The sequence below is a fragment of the Megalobrama amblycephala genome, linkage group LG16 (assembly GCF_018812025.1).
Source record: "Megalobrama amblycephala isolate DHTTF-2021 linkage group LG16, ASM1881202v1, whole genome shotgun sequence".
NCBI classification, from domain to species: domain Eukaryota; kingdom Metazoa; phylum Chordata; class Actinopteri; order Cypriniformes; family Xenocyprididae; genus Megalobrama; species Megalobrama amblycephala.
The window spans coordinates 34,787,995-34,802,898 of record NC_063059.1 but is presented as its reverse complement, the minus strand read 5'-3'; the positions used below and the strand labels follow the sequence as shown (position 1 = coordinate 34,802,898).

At 35.4% G+C, this 14,904-nt stretch overlaps 1 protein-coding gene across 5 annotated transcripts in view; it reads left to right on the top strand.

Annotated features, from left to right (window-relative positions):
- npas1 (neuronal PAS domain protein 1) overlaps positions 1 to 14,904 on the top strand; it is an 86,088-nt gene that overhangs the window by 24,449 nt on the left and 46,735 nt on the right. For 4 of the 5 annotated variants that reach the window (XM_048161299.1, XM_048161300.1, XM_048161297.1 and 1 more), the window contains exons 3-4: positions 5,302 to 5,409; positions 10,433 to 10,965. The exons of the other annotated variant lie outside the window; for it this stretch is intronic. The gene's annotated coding sequence lies outside the window, so the exon portion shown is untranslated. The remainder of the gene's footprint in view (positions 1 to 5,301; positions 5,410 to 10,432; positions 10,966 to 14,904) is intronic. 5 annotated transcript variants of the gene reach the window in all.

Below are 14,904 nucleotides of genomic sequence, written 5' to 3'. Positions count from 1 at the left end.
TTTTTTTTTTTTTTTTTTTTTTTTTTGGTGAAACATGAACATTTCTACCATATCTCATTTATTGCAATTAATAGAATTCTGTGGTAGAAATTACATTTTTTGGAACTTAAATACACATAATTAAATCATAATTCACACTTTTTTAAAATAATTTAATAATTACATTTTGATTGGAAATGATGCACAGTAGAAGTATTGTGTTCATATTCATATTTACATTGTATTATGTAAGCAATGAAATAGAGATTACTAATGTGAGTAATTAAATAAGTAATTAATATTTAACATTAATATTTACCTTGTTTTTTTCATCAAGGTAAAACAAGAGCACTGAAACGTTATTAAGGGTGCAATTATTTGTTGTGTGACATTCTGAAAAAAAAAAAGATGTAAATAAATATTGAAATTGCTTAATATTGAAATGGTTAAAAAGTTTATTTTACTCAAAGATAGTATATTTTAGGGTATTTTTAGATTCAAATATTTCCTGGGTCTGGGAATAAAATCTATAAATAACAATCATTTGAAAAGTAAATAAGTATAATAAAAGAAAAAAAAATTGAACTTGGTTTTAATAAAATAAACCCCTGCTCTGACACAGAAGTACCCAAAGTTGAGGAAATGTCTAATAATTTGTTCCACCTCTTAAACAATTTTCCTTTTTGACTGACATCACCTATTCCAACAAACAATTCATTTGTAAAATCGTTTTTTTTTTTTAATTTTATTTCTAATCATTGAATATTCTGTTTCTGTTACATAAGCAAAATATGTTCTTTTTAAAGAATTCAAAATACAGTTGCTCTGTCAGGTGTATAACATTGAGGCTGTCTATGATTTAGACGGGATCAGACACTCATGCATTTTTCCATCTCATTGAATTGCTCATATTATTAGTATTCTAAACAGCTAATTAATATTCCGGGATCATTAAGCGCTCCTGATGTCGTCAGCTCACCTGGGACAAGGATTGGGAGGAGGGAAGGGTAGAGGAGGTCTGGCTGGTCAGGGAGAGGTACGGCAGGGCGTCCCACATGGGAGAGAGGGATTTGGGGATGAGTGAGAGCTGAAGAGGGTTAGAGGATGAGGAAGGGAGGATGGAAGTAATTGGACCAAGGGGAGGCTACATACAGACAAACACATTGCAATCCACATGAACACACATTTAAATGCACATACAAACGCACGTTAATGCATTCTCATATTCCAACCACAAAAGAGTATGTTTCCACACACACATTTACACAGTGACGTTTTTGCTGACATGGTTACACACACACACACACACACACACACACACACAGAGACATGTTCTATAAGTGGACAAGGTAAATTAGAGAGGTAATTACTTTTTGTGCTGTCAGAGCTGCTAAAGGTTGAGAGATGCTGTATAAGACAGATGTGGCTCACTGCTGAATAGAGAATGAGAGTGAGACAGACAGACGGACAAGCTGATGGACAGGTCAGGTAGAGTTGATAAAAATAAAATGGTATCTAAATCATATTGTTTAAATGTTAAACAGTTTTTACAGACTGAGATGATTCAACAGTAATTAACATTTTAAATCTCACTTTTTTATATTTTCATTTTTGAAAAATGAAAGTACACACAGATAACACTAGATATGACCTTGCATTAAAGTGGCTCCGGCGGTAAATTTGACATCTCTCTTCTGACTCCTGTAATCAGTTTCTCTATTTGGGGTGGACAATATTACTAAAATCTTATTTCACGATATGAGTAATTTTATTTCTCAACAATATAAATCACAATACAGTTATTTTTGTTATTTTGTTTAATCTTTAGGTAACACTTTAATATGGGGAACACACATTCGCTATTAACTATGACTTTTCCCTCAATAAACAACTAATTTACTGCTTATTAATAGTTGGTAAGGTAGTTGTTAAGTTTAGGTATTGGGTAGGATTAAGAATGTAGAATAAGGCATTAATATGTGCTTAATAAGTACTAATAAACAGCCAATATTCTAGTAATATGCATGCTAATAAGCAACTAGATAAAAGACCCTAAAATAAAGTGTTACCAATCTTGGTTATTAAAAATAAGATGAAAGAGGCAAATTACGAACAACAAAACGAATACAGGAATGGGACAAATGAAACAAACTGTGTTTTAAAATTTTCAGGTAGAGTAGGTCTGTTTAACATCAGCAAGTAAGAAATTAAATAATCAACTGTAAAACTAAAACATTGCATTGTCTACTCTGTGTGAATTAAATATACTGTATGGGTCATTGATGAATAAGGTTTTTAAATATAAGTTTTTATAGTCATTTAACACTGTTTTTGTCATTTTTTACAAGATGGACAAAATTTGTTAACAAAAAAGTATTTCGGATTTCGCTTTTACCGAATGACACTTTTGGTCATACTGAATGACGATATTTTCAAACAATGCTAACAGGCTGATATCTAGCTAGCTAGCAAAATCAAACATTTTATATTTAGTACAAGTTTTTAAAATATTACAACATTTTCCATGTTTTATAGCGGTTGTACCGAATGACCTGATGTTTCGGGACATGCGTATGAATGAAAACATGAATTTTTTAAATGGTAAAAGAGAGTTAGTTACTTTGCTTCTTGACCATGTGGTCTTTTGCAGGTGTCTGAATGATGTCACATCCTGTCACATGATATTGACCGCATGACTTGATCCAAAATGGTCCCTTTATATTGGTTACTCCGATTGACATCAATGAAATTAAATTTTCCAGACATTCTTTCTCATAACAAAGCGACGGCTTCTACACATAATTTTAATACCATTTCGCACTATGTTGATATATGATGTTATAAAATCATGCCAGAATAAAAAATATATACATTTATTACATTTGAAGATATTTTATTGTATTGGCCTTTGGACGGTTAAACCGAATGACCTTTTGACACTTCAAAATCTTTAAAATACATTTATATGTCGCAAAATATAATTAAAACCTTTTGGATTCAATAAAAGAGATCTAGTTGTACTACCTTACATACTTTGGATGTCATATCTTTGTTTTTGTTTTTATTATTAAGGCCTTTGGACAAAAAAATGACCCGTCACGTCATTGACCCATATGCTGATTCTTATTAAAGCTACTAAATTTATTCACTCACGAGCAGTAAGTGATTCTCTTTTTCTTTTGTTGTTTGATTATCATAAAGGACATAGACTACATCAGGTATATTATGCTGCTGTCACTTTGGGTATGTTCACACTTGGCATGTTTAGTTCGATAAAGCCTCTCTATTAGTGCGGTTCAATTAAATAAGTGTGAACGCTGCCATCCAAACCTTTTCAGGGGTTCTCGATCCATTTCCAAATGAACTTTATTGCTGTCTGACTGAAATATAAATGCAACATTGACCAAAGACATCTAAACGAACCAAAAACAGGACATGATGTTACAAGATGCAACCCTAAAATGCACAAAATGCTCAAGGGTACCTGGTTCCTCTCATCATGTTGCCCATCACAGTTCAGTACAGGCGTCATCATTTTGCTTCAGACCTTTTAATGGACCGCAGCATTTTTGAGCACAGGGGAATTTAGTGTTACATCATTTGATGGCATTTAAATACTTGCAGCATGAGACATTTTTGTGCTGGATATAGTGCTGCTGGTAGCTGATTGATGTTGATCAAAGAGAGTTTGTAAACCATCTTGAACTGAATCAGATATACAGTATTCATGTGGAGGGAATAAAGATGATTCCTGTCATGCTGATGCCCAGACGTCTTATCCTCCTGAAGCATTTAATGCCCTATCAGTCCATCGCTGTTACCAATACCAGCTAAAAATGCATGGCTTTGAGTCAGAGAATTCAAAGGCTTGTTCATCTGGTGCTCCACATTTGAAAAATGTATCTGATAGAGTAGCATTTAAAGGGTTAGTTCACCCAAAATGAAAATTCTGTCATTAATTACTCACCCTCATGTCGTTCCACACCCGTAAGACCTTCATTCATCTTCAGAACACAAATTAGGATGTTTTTGATGAAATCCGTGAGGTATGTGACTCGTCCATAGACAGCAATATAATCAACACTTTTAAGGTCCAGAAAGGTACTAAAGAGATTAAAACCATCAACATTATACGGAAGAGGATTAGGGCCAAGCAATAATAAAAAAATAAAACCATCTCGAGATTAAAGTTGTTAAATTTCGAGAAAAATGTCTAAATAAAATGTTGAGAATAAACTCGTTAAATTACGAGAAAAAACTAGTTAAATTTTGAGAAAAAAGTCGAGATAAAATGTTGAGAATAAACTCGTTAAATTACGAGAATAAACTCGTTAAATTACGAGAAAAAAACTCGTTAAATTTCGAGAAAAAAAATAAAATGTTGAGAATAAACTCATTAAATTATGACTTTATTCTCAACATTTTATCTCAACTTTTTTCTCAAAATTTAACAAGTTTTTTCTCATAATTTAACGAATTTGTTCTCATAATTTAGCGACTTTTTTCTTGTAATTTAATAACTTTATTCTCAACATTTTATCTCGACTTTTTTCTCAAAATTTAACAAGTTTTTACTCATAATTTAACAAATTTGTTCTCGTAATTTAGCGACTTTTTTCTCGTAATTTAATAACTTTATTCTCAACATTTTATCTCGACTTTTTTCTCGAAATTTAACGAGTTTTTTCTCGTAATTTAATGAGTTTATTCTCAACATTTTATCTCGACTTTTTTCTCGAAATTTAACGAGTTTTTTCTCGTAATTTAATGAGTTTATTCTCAACATTTTATTTAGACTTTTTTCTCGAAATTTAACAAGTTTTTTTCTTGAAATTTAACAACTTTAATCTCGAGATGGTTTTAATTTTTTATTATTGCTTGGCCCTAATCCTCTTCCGTAACATTACTGCAGTGGTTCAACCTTAATTATATTAAGCGACGAGAATACTTTTTGTGCGCAAAAACAAAACAAAAATAACGACTTTATTCAACAATCTCTTTTCTTCCCTGTCATTATCCTTGCACGTTTTTTTTGCGCACAAAAGGTATTCTCTAACATTAAGGTGGAACTTTCCATAATTTTATTAGCTTAATCGGTTCCTCAGTACAAGCTTCAAAACTTTTAAGTTTCCTCTTGGTTTTATTAGTGAAATGTTCTCAATATTTTCTATGCAACATTGAACCACAATTTTATTAATAAAATATACACACTATTTTTAAATATCACCTTATTTTTTTATTGAAAATTTCAAGACCGATGATTCATTTTTTAAAGTGTATGCTTCCAACCCTGTGGGAATAATATATATTTTTCCTGTCCAGGTCTTTCATCATGGATCAGTAATAGTGAAGCACAGTTGTTCTATGGCAGAAGCCGATGCTAATACAGTGAGTGAATACTGGGCCTGTGCCAGGACTGAAATGGTCCAGGTGAGGACATCAGGAGAGGACACCGCACTGTGTGTGAGTGTGTGTGTGTGTGTGTGTGTGTGTGTGTGTGTGTGTGTGTGTGTGTGTAAAATCATACAGACAATAACACTCTCTGCGTTATAACCCTGTCTGAATCTTTGTTTCAAGGACACTGGACAGTGGTTTCAATGGCTTACTCCTCAACACTGCTGTAGACTTTCTCTTTTACAGTATTGGCTACAGTTTTTTACAGCTCAAGTTGTTTTTCATCCTCTCCTTTCTTTTTTCTTAAGATGATCATGTCTGTGGACAGGAGTTTTGTTGTCTTGTGTATGTATGTGTGTGTCCTTAGCTACACTTTGGGGACAGATGTCACAGAATTTCTCTTTGGGGATGTTTGGATTAGTCATGAGTAATTATGGACAGAACTAAGAAATACATAATTTTATTGAATACATATAATACATATAAATACATATAATTGTATTTAATATTAAATAAAATATATTTCTTATATACTTAAAATATATACTTTTGGGGTACAAAAAAGAGAACCTAATGGTAACAATGACTGTTTACATGTGCATCAATAATGCAATTATTTCTCATAATCAGAGTAAGGTCTTAATCACAGTAAGATGTTTATATGAAACGAGCAGAATCGTCTCTCCAGTTTACATGCAATTTTCATTACTCTGATTATTCGCTAATAAGTATGGTTATATGACACTCATACAGTATGGATGGATATTATTTGCCGCTTTGATGAACATCGCAATGCCAGATTTGCCTGCGCTTCCGCCACGTTCTTCACGCTGTCTTGACGAATATACGGACCAGAGACTGCGCAGCGAGTTGTGTTGACGGAGTTTAGCGATTTGGTGAAGAGAAAACTTCAGAATAATGTCACAGAGTTCATTCATGAAGTTGTGTGAACAACACACGGCATCCGTGTAGGCCTACGTCCGAGCGCATGCGCACTTTGGTCAGAGCAGGAATAATGCAATTAAGGTGTTTACAATCGGCGTACACCACCTAGTTTAATGCGGTTCTGCTTTTTACGATTATGAGCTTAATCACATTACTTTAATTGAAGTTTTGTGTTTACATGAGATAAAGTTTAATCGCAATAATGCCAAAATCCCATTATAATCACATTATGAGGGTGCATGTAAACGCACTGAATGAGAATTACAAAAAACTCAAAAGTAAGTCATAGTAAGATTGGGGTATAAAAATATACAAATTTTTTACTGTGTTTTGATGTTGTGGTGAAATCATGAAATTTCATGAAATTTACCCATCATCTATATGGTGGTGAGTAGTGCAGTACCAAAATTATTTATCAAATAAAAATGTAATTTGATAATTTCAAGCCAATAATTTGTCACAAATGTTGTATTTCCTTTTACTGTGCTTAGTTGCATTTTATTATTAGGTGCCCTAGATTCAAAAATTGAATTTACCTTGGCATAGTTAAATAACAAGAGTTCAGTACATGGAAAAGACATACAGTGAGTCTCAAACCCCATTGTTTCCTCCTTCTTATGTAAATCTCATTTGTTTAAACGACCTCCGAAGAACAGGCAAATCTCAACATAACACCGACTGTTACGTATACAGCATGCATGACGAACATCTTGTAAAGATCCATTTGAGGGTTATATTAGCTGTGTGAACTTTGTAAATGCACTGTATTATAGTCGACAGCTCATGTGGCAGGGAGCACGCGATTTAAGGGGGCGGCGCCGAGTGTAAATCAGTGCATTGTTAATGATGCCCCAAAATAGGCAGTTAAAAAAATTAATTAAAAAAAATCTATGGGGTATTTTGAGCTGAAACTTCACAGACACATTCAGGGGACATCTAGGACTTATATTACATCTTGTGAAAAAGCATTCTTGGGCACCTTTAAGTACTGTTTTTAGTATTCACACTCCTAAAAATAACGTTTTTTTTTTTATTGGCATCGATGGTTCCATGAAGAACTTTTAAAGGGTTAGTTCACTCAAAAATGAAAATTCTGTCATTAATTACTCACCCTCATGTCGTTCCACACCCATAAGAGCTTCGTTTATCTTCGGAACACAAATTAGGATATTTTTGATGAAATCCGAGAGGTATGTGACTCGTTCATAGACCTCAATATATCAACACTTTCAAGGTCCAGAAAGGTACTAAAGACATCATTAAAACAGTTGACGTGACTGCAGTGGTTCAACCTTAATGGTATGAAGCGACGAGAATACTTTTTGTGCGCAAAAACAAAACAAAAATAATGACTTTAGTGTTTTTAGTTTAATAAAACAGTATTTTATGCAAATAAAACATTCCTAAAAATAATGTGTGTTTTTTTGGCATTGATAGTTCCATAAAGAATCTTTAACATCCATTTCACAAGGTTCTTAATACTGGAAAAATTTTCTTTTAAGAACTGATCACTAAGGGTGCGTTCACACTTGTCATGTTTGGTTCGATTAAAACGAACCCTGGTGCGATTGCTCGGTTAGTGTGGTTCATTTGAACATGTGTGAACGCTGCCATCCGAAACCTGGTGCGCACCAAACAAGCGGACCGAGACCGCTGAAAAGATGGGTCTCGGTCCGCTTCCAAACGAACTCTGGTGTGGTTCGAATGATATATGAGCGCAACACGGACCATAGACATGTAAACGAACCAAAAACAGGAAGACGAGACCCTAAAATGGACAGAATCCTCACGCATGTCGGTTTTTCTCGTCATAGTCGCGAGTTTGCCCATCACAGGCATCAGACGCGCATCTCCTCACAGCAGATCGTTTGTGTATGACGGATGGATTCCCGTCGCTGTTTTGACTACTTTACACATTTTATAAGCTCTTCACGAGTTCCCAGCTGGCCAAAATACCATCACATGCAGGCTACGCACACACAACGAGCGCATTTATCTCAGCAAACAGCATTGTTTTGGATGTCCGTCTCAAAATAGGCAATACGTCATAAAATCCGACCAGTCACGTTGTGAATGTATCCCTATGCCTTAAGGTTCGGTATCTTTTGGTTCTGTGATAAAATTGCCAATCTGAACGCTATGGAAGAGGATTAGGGCCAAGCAATAATAAAAAAAAATAAAACCATCTCGAGAGTAAAGTTGTTAAATTTCGAGAAAAAAGTCGAGATAAAATGTTGAGAATAAACTCGTTAAATTATGAGGAAAAAACTCATTAAATTTCGAGAAAAATTCGAGATAAAATGTTGAGAATAAACTCATTAAATTACGAGAAAATACTCGTTAAATTTCGAGAAAAAAGTCGAGATAAAATGTTGAGAGTAAAGTCATTAAATTATGAGAAAAAACTCATTAAATTACGAGAACAAATTCGTTAAATTATTGTTCTCTTTTTTTCTCGTAATTTAATGACTTTATTCTCAACATTTTATCTCGACTTTTTTCTCGAAATTTAACGGCATTTTTCTCATAATTTAACTAACTTGTTCTCGTAATTTAATGACTTTATTCTCAACATTTTATCTTGACTTTTTTTTTCTTGAAATTTAACGAGTTTTTTCTCGTAATTTAATGACTTTATTCTCAACATTTTATCTCGACTTTTTTCTCGAAATTTAATGCGTTTTTCTCCTAATTTAATGAGTTTATTCTCAACATTTTATCTCGACTTTTTTCTCGAAATTTAATGCGTTTTTCTCCTAATTTAATGAGTTTATTCTCAACATTTTATGTCGACTTTTTTCTCGATATTTAACTAGTTTTTTCTCGTAATTTAACAAGTTTATTCTCAACATTTTATTTCGACTTTTTTCTCAATTTAACAACTTTAATCTCGAGATGGTTTTATTTTTTTATTACTGCTTGGCCCTAATCCTCTTCCGTAGAACGCTAATCGGACCAGCACTAAATGTTTTTTTTCTTCTTTGGTCCGGACCAAATGAACCAAACGAACCGAACTACAAGTGTGAACGCACCCTAAAAAGTTCTTTCGGGGACAAAAATGGTTCTTCTATGGCATTCCTGTAAAAAAAAAAAAAAAAAAAAAAAACCTTTGGAACCTTTAATTTTAAGTGCACTTTTCTGACCCACCAGTTGAGAATTATTCTATTTATGTCCTCATTCAGATAGCTGGCTAAATGTGTGTTTGTGTGACTGGATGTGTGTTTGACAACTTTTCAGTCAGCTGTTTAAACTTTGGAGGAGGTCTTCTATGATCTGGACTGTCCCACTCTCCTTTATTTCTCTGTCCCTCTCACCGACACTAGCAAAAGTAAGAGTTCTCTTACACATTTACCGCACACTTCTTTTGTTTTCTTACCATCCCTTCACCTCCGCATCACTTTCTGTGTTTCTTTTTTCCTCCTTCCGGAGCACTTACGCCAATTTCTGGCTTGACATAATCTGAAATGGTGCTTAAGTGAATTTATGTTGTGCTCAGTGCATTAACTTCTGCCGTTTTTTGCCTTTATGTTACGGAGAGCTTTTGTGCGAGCGCGCGGAAGAAAGAGAGAGAGAGAATGAGAATTTGAAACCCAGACCACGGACTAGACAGCCTATCAGTATTCAGTGGAGAAAGTGAGTGATGGAGAGAGAGAGAAACGGAGGAAAGAAAGGAGGAGGGGGTGATGTATCAATATTCTGAGTAGTGTTTGAGGGCAAGAAGAACGAACCGGGGAGGGGTGGGAGAGGGGCGCGGGTGCGCGAAACGGTCCGAGCGGGTTTATTCGCTCAATGTTTGTTAGTGCGAGAGCCCGTTGGGGCGAGATGATATCGGTAGAGCAGTTACGCCGAGGACGGAAACTCAAGTATGTGTTTGTCTGAGAGAAGTGTTGTTCAAGTCGAATGTGATGGAATCTCAGCCGAACGCTAGCCATAACTCCACTCTCCCTCTCTCTTTTTTTACTCTGTGTGCTAATCAGCATTTGAAAGGCAGCTTTGACAGTGAGAAAGAAAAGTGAGGGCAGCGGGGAGGAGGGAGTGTAAACGAGAAAGAAACGAGAGAGAGAGAGAGAGAGAGAGGTAGGGGCCGTACAAGCATTTCTTTTATATTTACTAGCGATTGAGGAGAGAGAGAGAGAGAGGGGGAGCGGGTGAAGAGACGACCGGTGCGTGCAGCTTTCCCAAGAGGAAATGAAAAGAAAAGAAGCTCAACGAGGAAAGAGAGAGAGCCAAAGCGGGGAGCACGCCAGAGAAGGAAACAGACTCGCATCCTCTAACTCCAGTCATATCTGAGGCGATCCCGGTTGGAAAGTGAGGGAGGAGAGAGAGCGTGGTCGCTGCCGCCGTGCGCTCTCAAACACACACACACACACACACACACACACGCTCTTGCGGCAGCAGACCGCTGTGTGTTCGCCTGTTCTTTTGTGCCAGCAGCTGGGATTGTTCTTGGCCCCGTCTGACCCCCTTGTCACCCCCCGTGTGAGTGTTTGTATGTGTGTGTGGGAGTGCGAGGGGTCCCGGAACGTGGACTGAGCGGAGGGGAGGGTCACGGTTCGGGTGTCCGGACGGGTCCGAGACAACTGAAGAAGAGGAGGAGGGATACATCTGCCTCCGAAACAGCTGCTCAGAGGTGGACATGCACATCAGGTGAGTCCCCTTAACTGCTCTTGACACACACATGTCAGACTGTCACATGCATATCTGACAGTTTTAAGTCCTAAAGGTTTCTTCTTTCTCCTCAAACTTGTTGATGACTTCATGCCGGGAGGCTTGGCTTCCTGGGAAAGTTTTTGGGAAAGACACTTTGCTCATAAGTACACTCGTCTTTCCCCCTTGATGACGGAGGTATTGGGAGCGGAGGGGGGAACGCTGGGGTTAATTGTGCGGACCACCTTGGCTCGTTCTCAAACATCATCTCTCACTTAATTAGTGGATTTTACAAGATTAGTGCGCTTTGCATTGACGGCGTGTTCTGTGGAAGGTAGTGAATGGTAGCGGCGAGGCGCTTGTCTTCTGTTATCTGATGTCTTTGGATTTAACGGCTTCTTCTAAATGACTGGATTTGTATTAGAAATGAAAAGGGTGGGTAAATATTAACCTTTTCCTTCATCAGTCAATTTAGGCTTAGCATGGGATTACTAAAGGAACTAAATAGCTATTGTAATAATGTTTTTAATTCAGTTCTGCTTGTTTTTTTAAATTAACTTTTTGCTGAGAAAACCCCCCTCCGTAATGTTTAAAATAGATTTTTTTTAAATTGATAATTAATATTGCAACAACAAATGTTATTATAATGATCATTTTAATAACAATAATAATAATTTGACACAAAACGACTCCTAATTTGTTGCACGCCCTAGAAAATTTAGTTGGATTCCTTTGATATTGGCAACATTACAACATTAATGTTACACATACTGCATGTGAATATAATGAAATATTACAGTAACAATAATGACAAAGTGTATTTTGAAGCAGATGCACAAAATAATTTCACTTCAGATACGTTTATTATTATTACTTAGTAGTTACCGTGTAACTACAAAGATTAGTGCGTAATAATTACAAAGTAAGTACACATACTTAAGTGTAACCAAAATATTAAAGCTAAAAATCCTAAAATCCTTCATGAACTAAAAGTTCAGACTGTTTGACAATTATTTTAACACTTTCACACCTACTATGGCAGCAGTTAACCAGGAAGAAAAACCAAAAGTGAGTGAAAAACTTTCCTGGGACTTTAGTTTTAAGAGGGTGGAAGTTTGTTTGCTGATTTCTTCTCAACGGTTTGCGTTGGTTGTGTGATTCAATCAATAGCTTCATATTAGTTTGCAAATCTACCTGTTGCTCATTAAATGTATTTGTTTGAACACAAGTGAAAATGAGCAGTTGTTAAAGCGCAAGCAGCTTTTTCCACCTGGCCTGACTGTTAAAAATGACTGTAATATAATGTAATTTAGTTACCTGAAACAACCTTTTTAAAATTATTATTATTATTGCTAATCCTGAGTTGGATAAATTTTCTTTTTTAATTTGTTGTTGTTTAGATTCTGGCTGGACAGTGTTTTCCAAAAAAAAACTTATGTTACAGCATTACTATTTAATATAATCAAAGACACAAAAATGACCATTTTATTGAAAGCGAGCCGCCCCTGTTAGTAAAGCATACACATCCAAAGACTACATCCGCATATGCGGAAGACATCAGGGGCATCTTGGAAATGAACGTGAATTGATAGAAGTTATGCAGGTATGTACAAGAGAGCTATAGGACCATAAAAGTCGTCACACACAAACACACACACTCTCAGAGCGGGACAGACAGGCCTGGTGACAGACAGTGTCAGGGAGGTGTCAGTGAGAAGCTGTTGGTGTCACACTTGGTTGACCTGATCTGTGGTCAGGCTGTCCACTGCAGCCCGTTGTGACTCCTTACATAACCACTTCCTGCCACTCACACCCAGCTCTGCAGGGACGCGCACGGATATTTATATACTCAACATACACACACACACACACACACACACATCAATATGCCCTTATAAACACACACACACACAAACAAACAAGAGCCCCTGTCGATATACAGACCCTTCAGTCTTCTGCAGATTTTGACCTGCATCCTTAAAATCTTCTCTTATCATCCATAACCTGTACACAAGCATCACACAAAGGTGAGAGATTGCCTTACGACAGTCATGTATCGTCAATATATAGATGTGTGAATCTTGTGAAAATAATTAGGCCATTTTTCACCTCAAAATGAATAGAAATAAAATAAAAATAATATATAATATAATACAATATAATATAATATAATATAATATAATAATTAATCTAAAAAAATATTCTTTTAAGATTTTTTTGCATTGAGATCATATTTTCAGGACAAGCCTTTTCTCCACAAATTTAGCAATTTTTTTTTTTTTTTTTTTTTTTTTTTACAATAATTTCAATTATAAAATACAAGAAATTATATATATATTTATATTTTTCTACATTAAATCATATGAGTTTTGGGGAAATGTAATTAAGCTTATTTTTCCCACAAATTAAAAAAAAGTCAGCAAGTACAAGTGATATACACAAAATGATATATATTTATATAATATATATGTGACCCTCGACCACAAAACCAGTCATAAGGGTCAGTTTTTTGAAATTGAGATTTGTATGCTGAATAAGCTGAATAAATAATCTTTCCATTGATGTATGGTTTGTTAGGATAGGACAATATTTGGCCGAGATGCATCTATTTGAATATCTGGAATCTGAGGGTGCAAAAAAATCTAAATATTGAGAAAATCGCCTTAAAAGTTGTCCAAATGAAGTCCTTAGCAATGCATATCCACTCACAAAGATATTTTTTTGATATATTTACAGTAGGAAATGTACAAAATATCTTCATGAAACATGATCTTTACTTAATATCCTAATGATTTTTGGCATAAAAATTTTGACCCACACAATATATTGTTGGCTATCGCTACGTAGAAATATACCCGTGTGACTTATGACTGGTTTTGTGGTCCAGGGTCACATATTATATTTACATTACAGTAACCTTGCAATTGCAATTAAAATATTAAATCAGTTCAATAATTGTATCAATATGTTCTTAATACAAAATATTATGTCTCTTTTCTTTTGATTTTAGGATGAAATATGACCCGAACATGCTCAAGAAAGTTTCTTTGAGATTCACAGTCATATCCTGCATTTATCCGTGTCGAAAAAAAGCAAAAAACACGCATAGACTGTATTGATTTTATATAAATATATATCATTAAATATATCCATCATAGTGCAAAATCCTCTAATTCTCAATGGTGTGCAAATGGTGTACTTTACCTGTGAAATGGGATGTTTAAATGCACTGATGTGGCTCCATGACTGCAAATAGACTCTAGACTTCTCTCTGACATTCTCTCTGTGGCGATTTGACCCTGTGTGTTTTCAGGACCCGTTCCCTGCCTGAGGGGCGAATACTGTGTGTTTGGGATTGTGTATTTTTTAGCAGTATTCCTTTAACTACAATACAAGTGTTTAATATTCTGAAATGGATTTTTTTTTCTTTCTCCATAGTTCTTTCATTTTTTAAAAGTAACAGAACTGTGCTCATCCTACGCAAGTTAACCAAATCTAGATTATTTAGTCAGGTTCATATTGAATTCTCTCATCTGAATTTGAGACATCGTTATTATATAGAAGCTCTGGACACGTGTCAAGTCTTTTGTCACTGTTGAATGATTGCTTAGTTGATCCTTAGAGTTTTAAGGCTTGAGAAATTGATATGTTTTGCTCTCAATCTTTTAGTCCCTTTTAATCATTATTTTTCTATTTAAAATGGTATCGAACAAGCAACATTTCTCTTCCTGTGAGATGTAAGATCTCAGGAGCCAGTCCAGCATCCTTTACGCTTTCCGTTTTTCTGTTGTGGGTCAGAGGCGGGTAGGGTCAGTTTGATCTAATCAAATGGGGTATTGATTCCATTTGATAATTAATGGGCCAGGTGAAGATGAAGATGCAGCCTCCAGCTCTCAGGATTTGAGAGGAACCTTGGACTGGAAGTGATGGGAAGCCGCC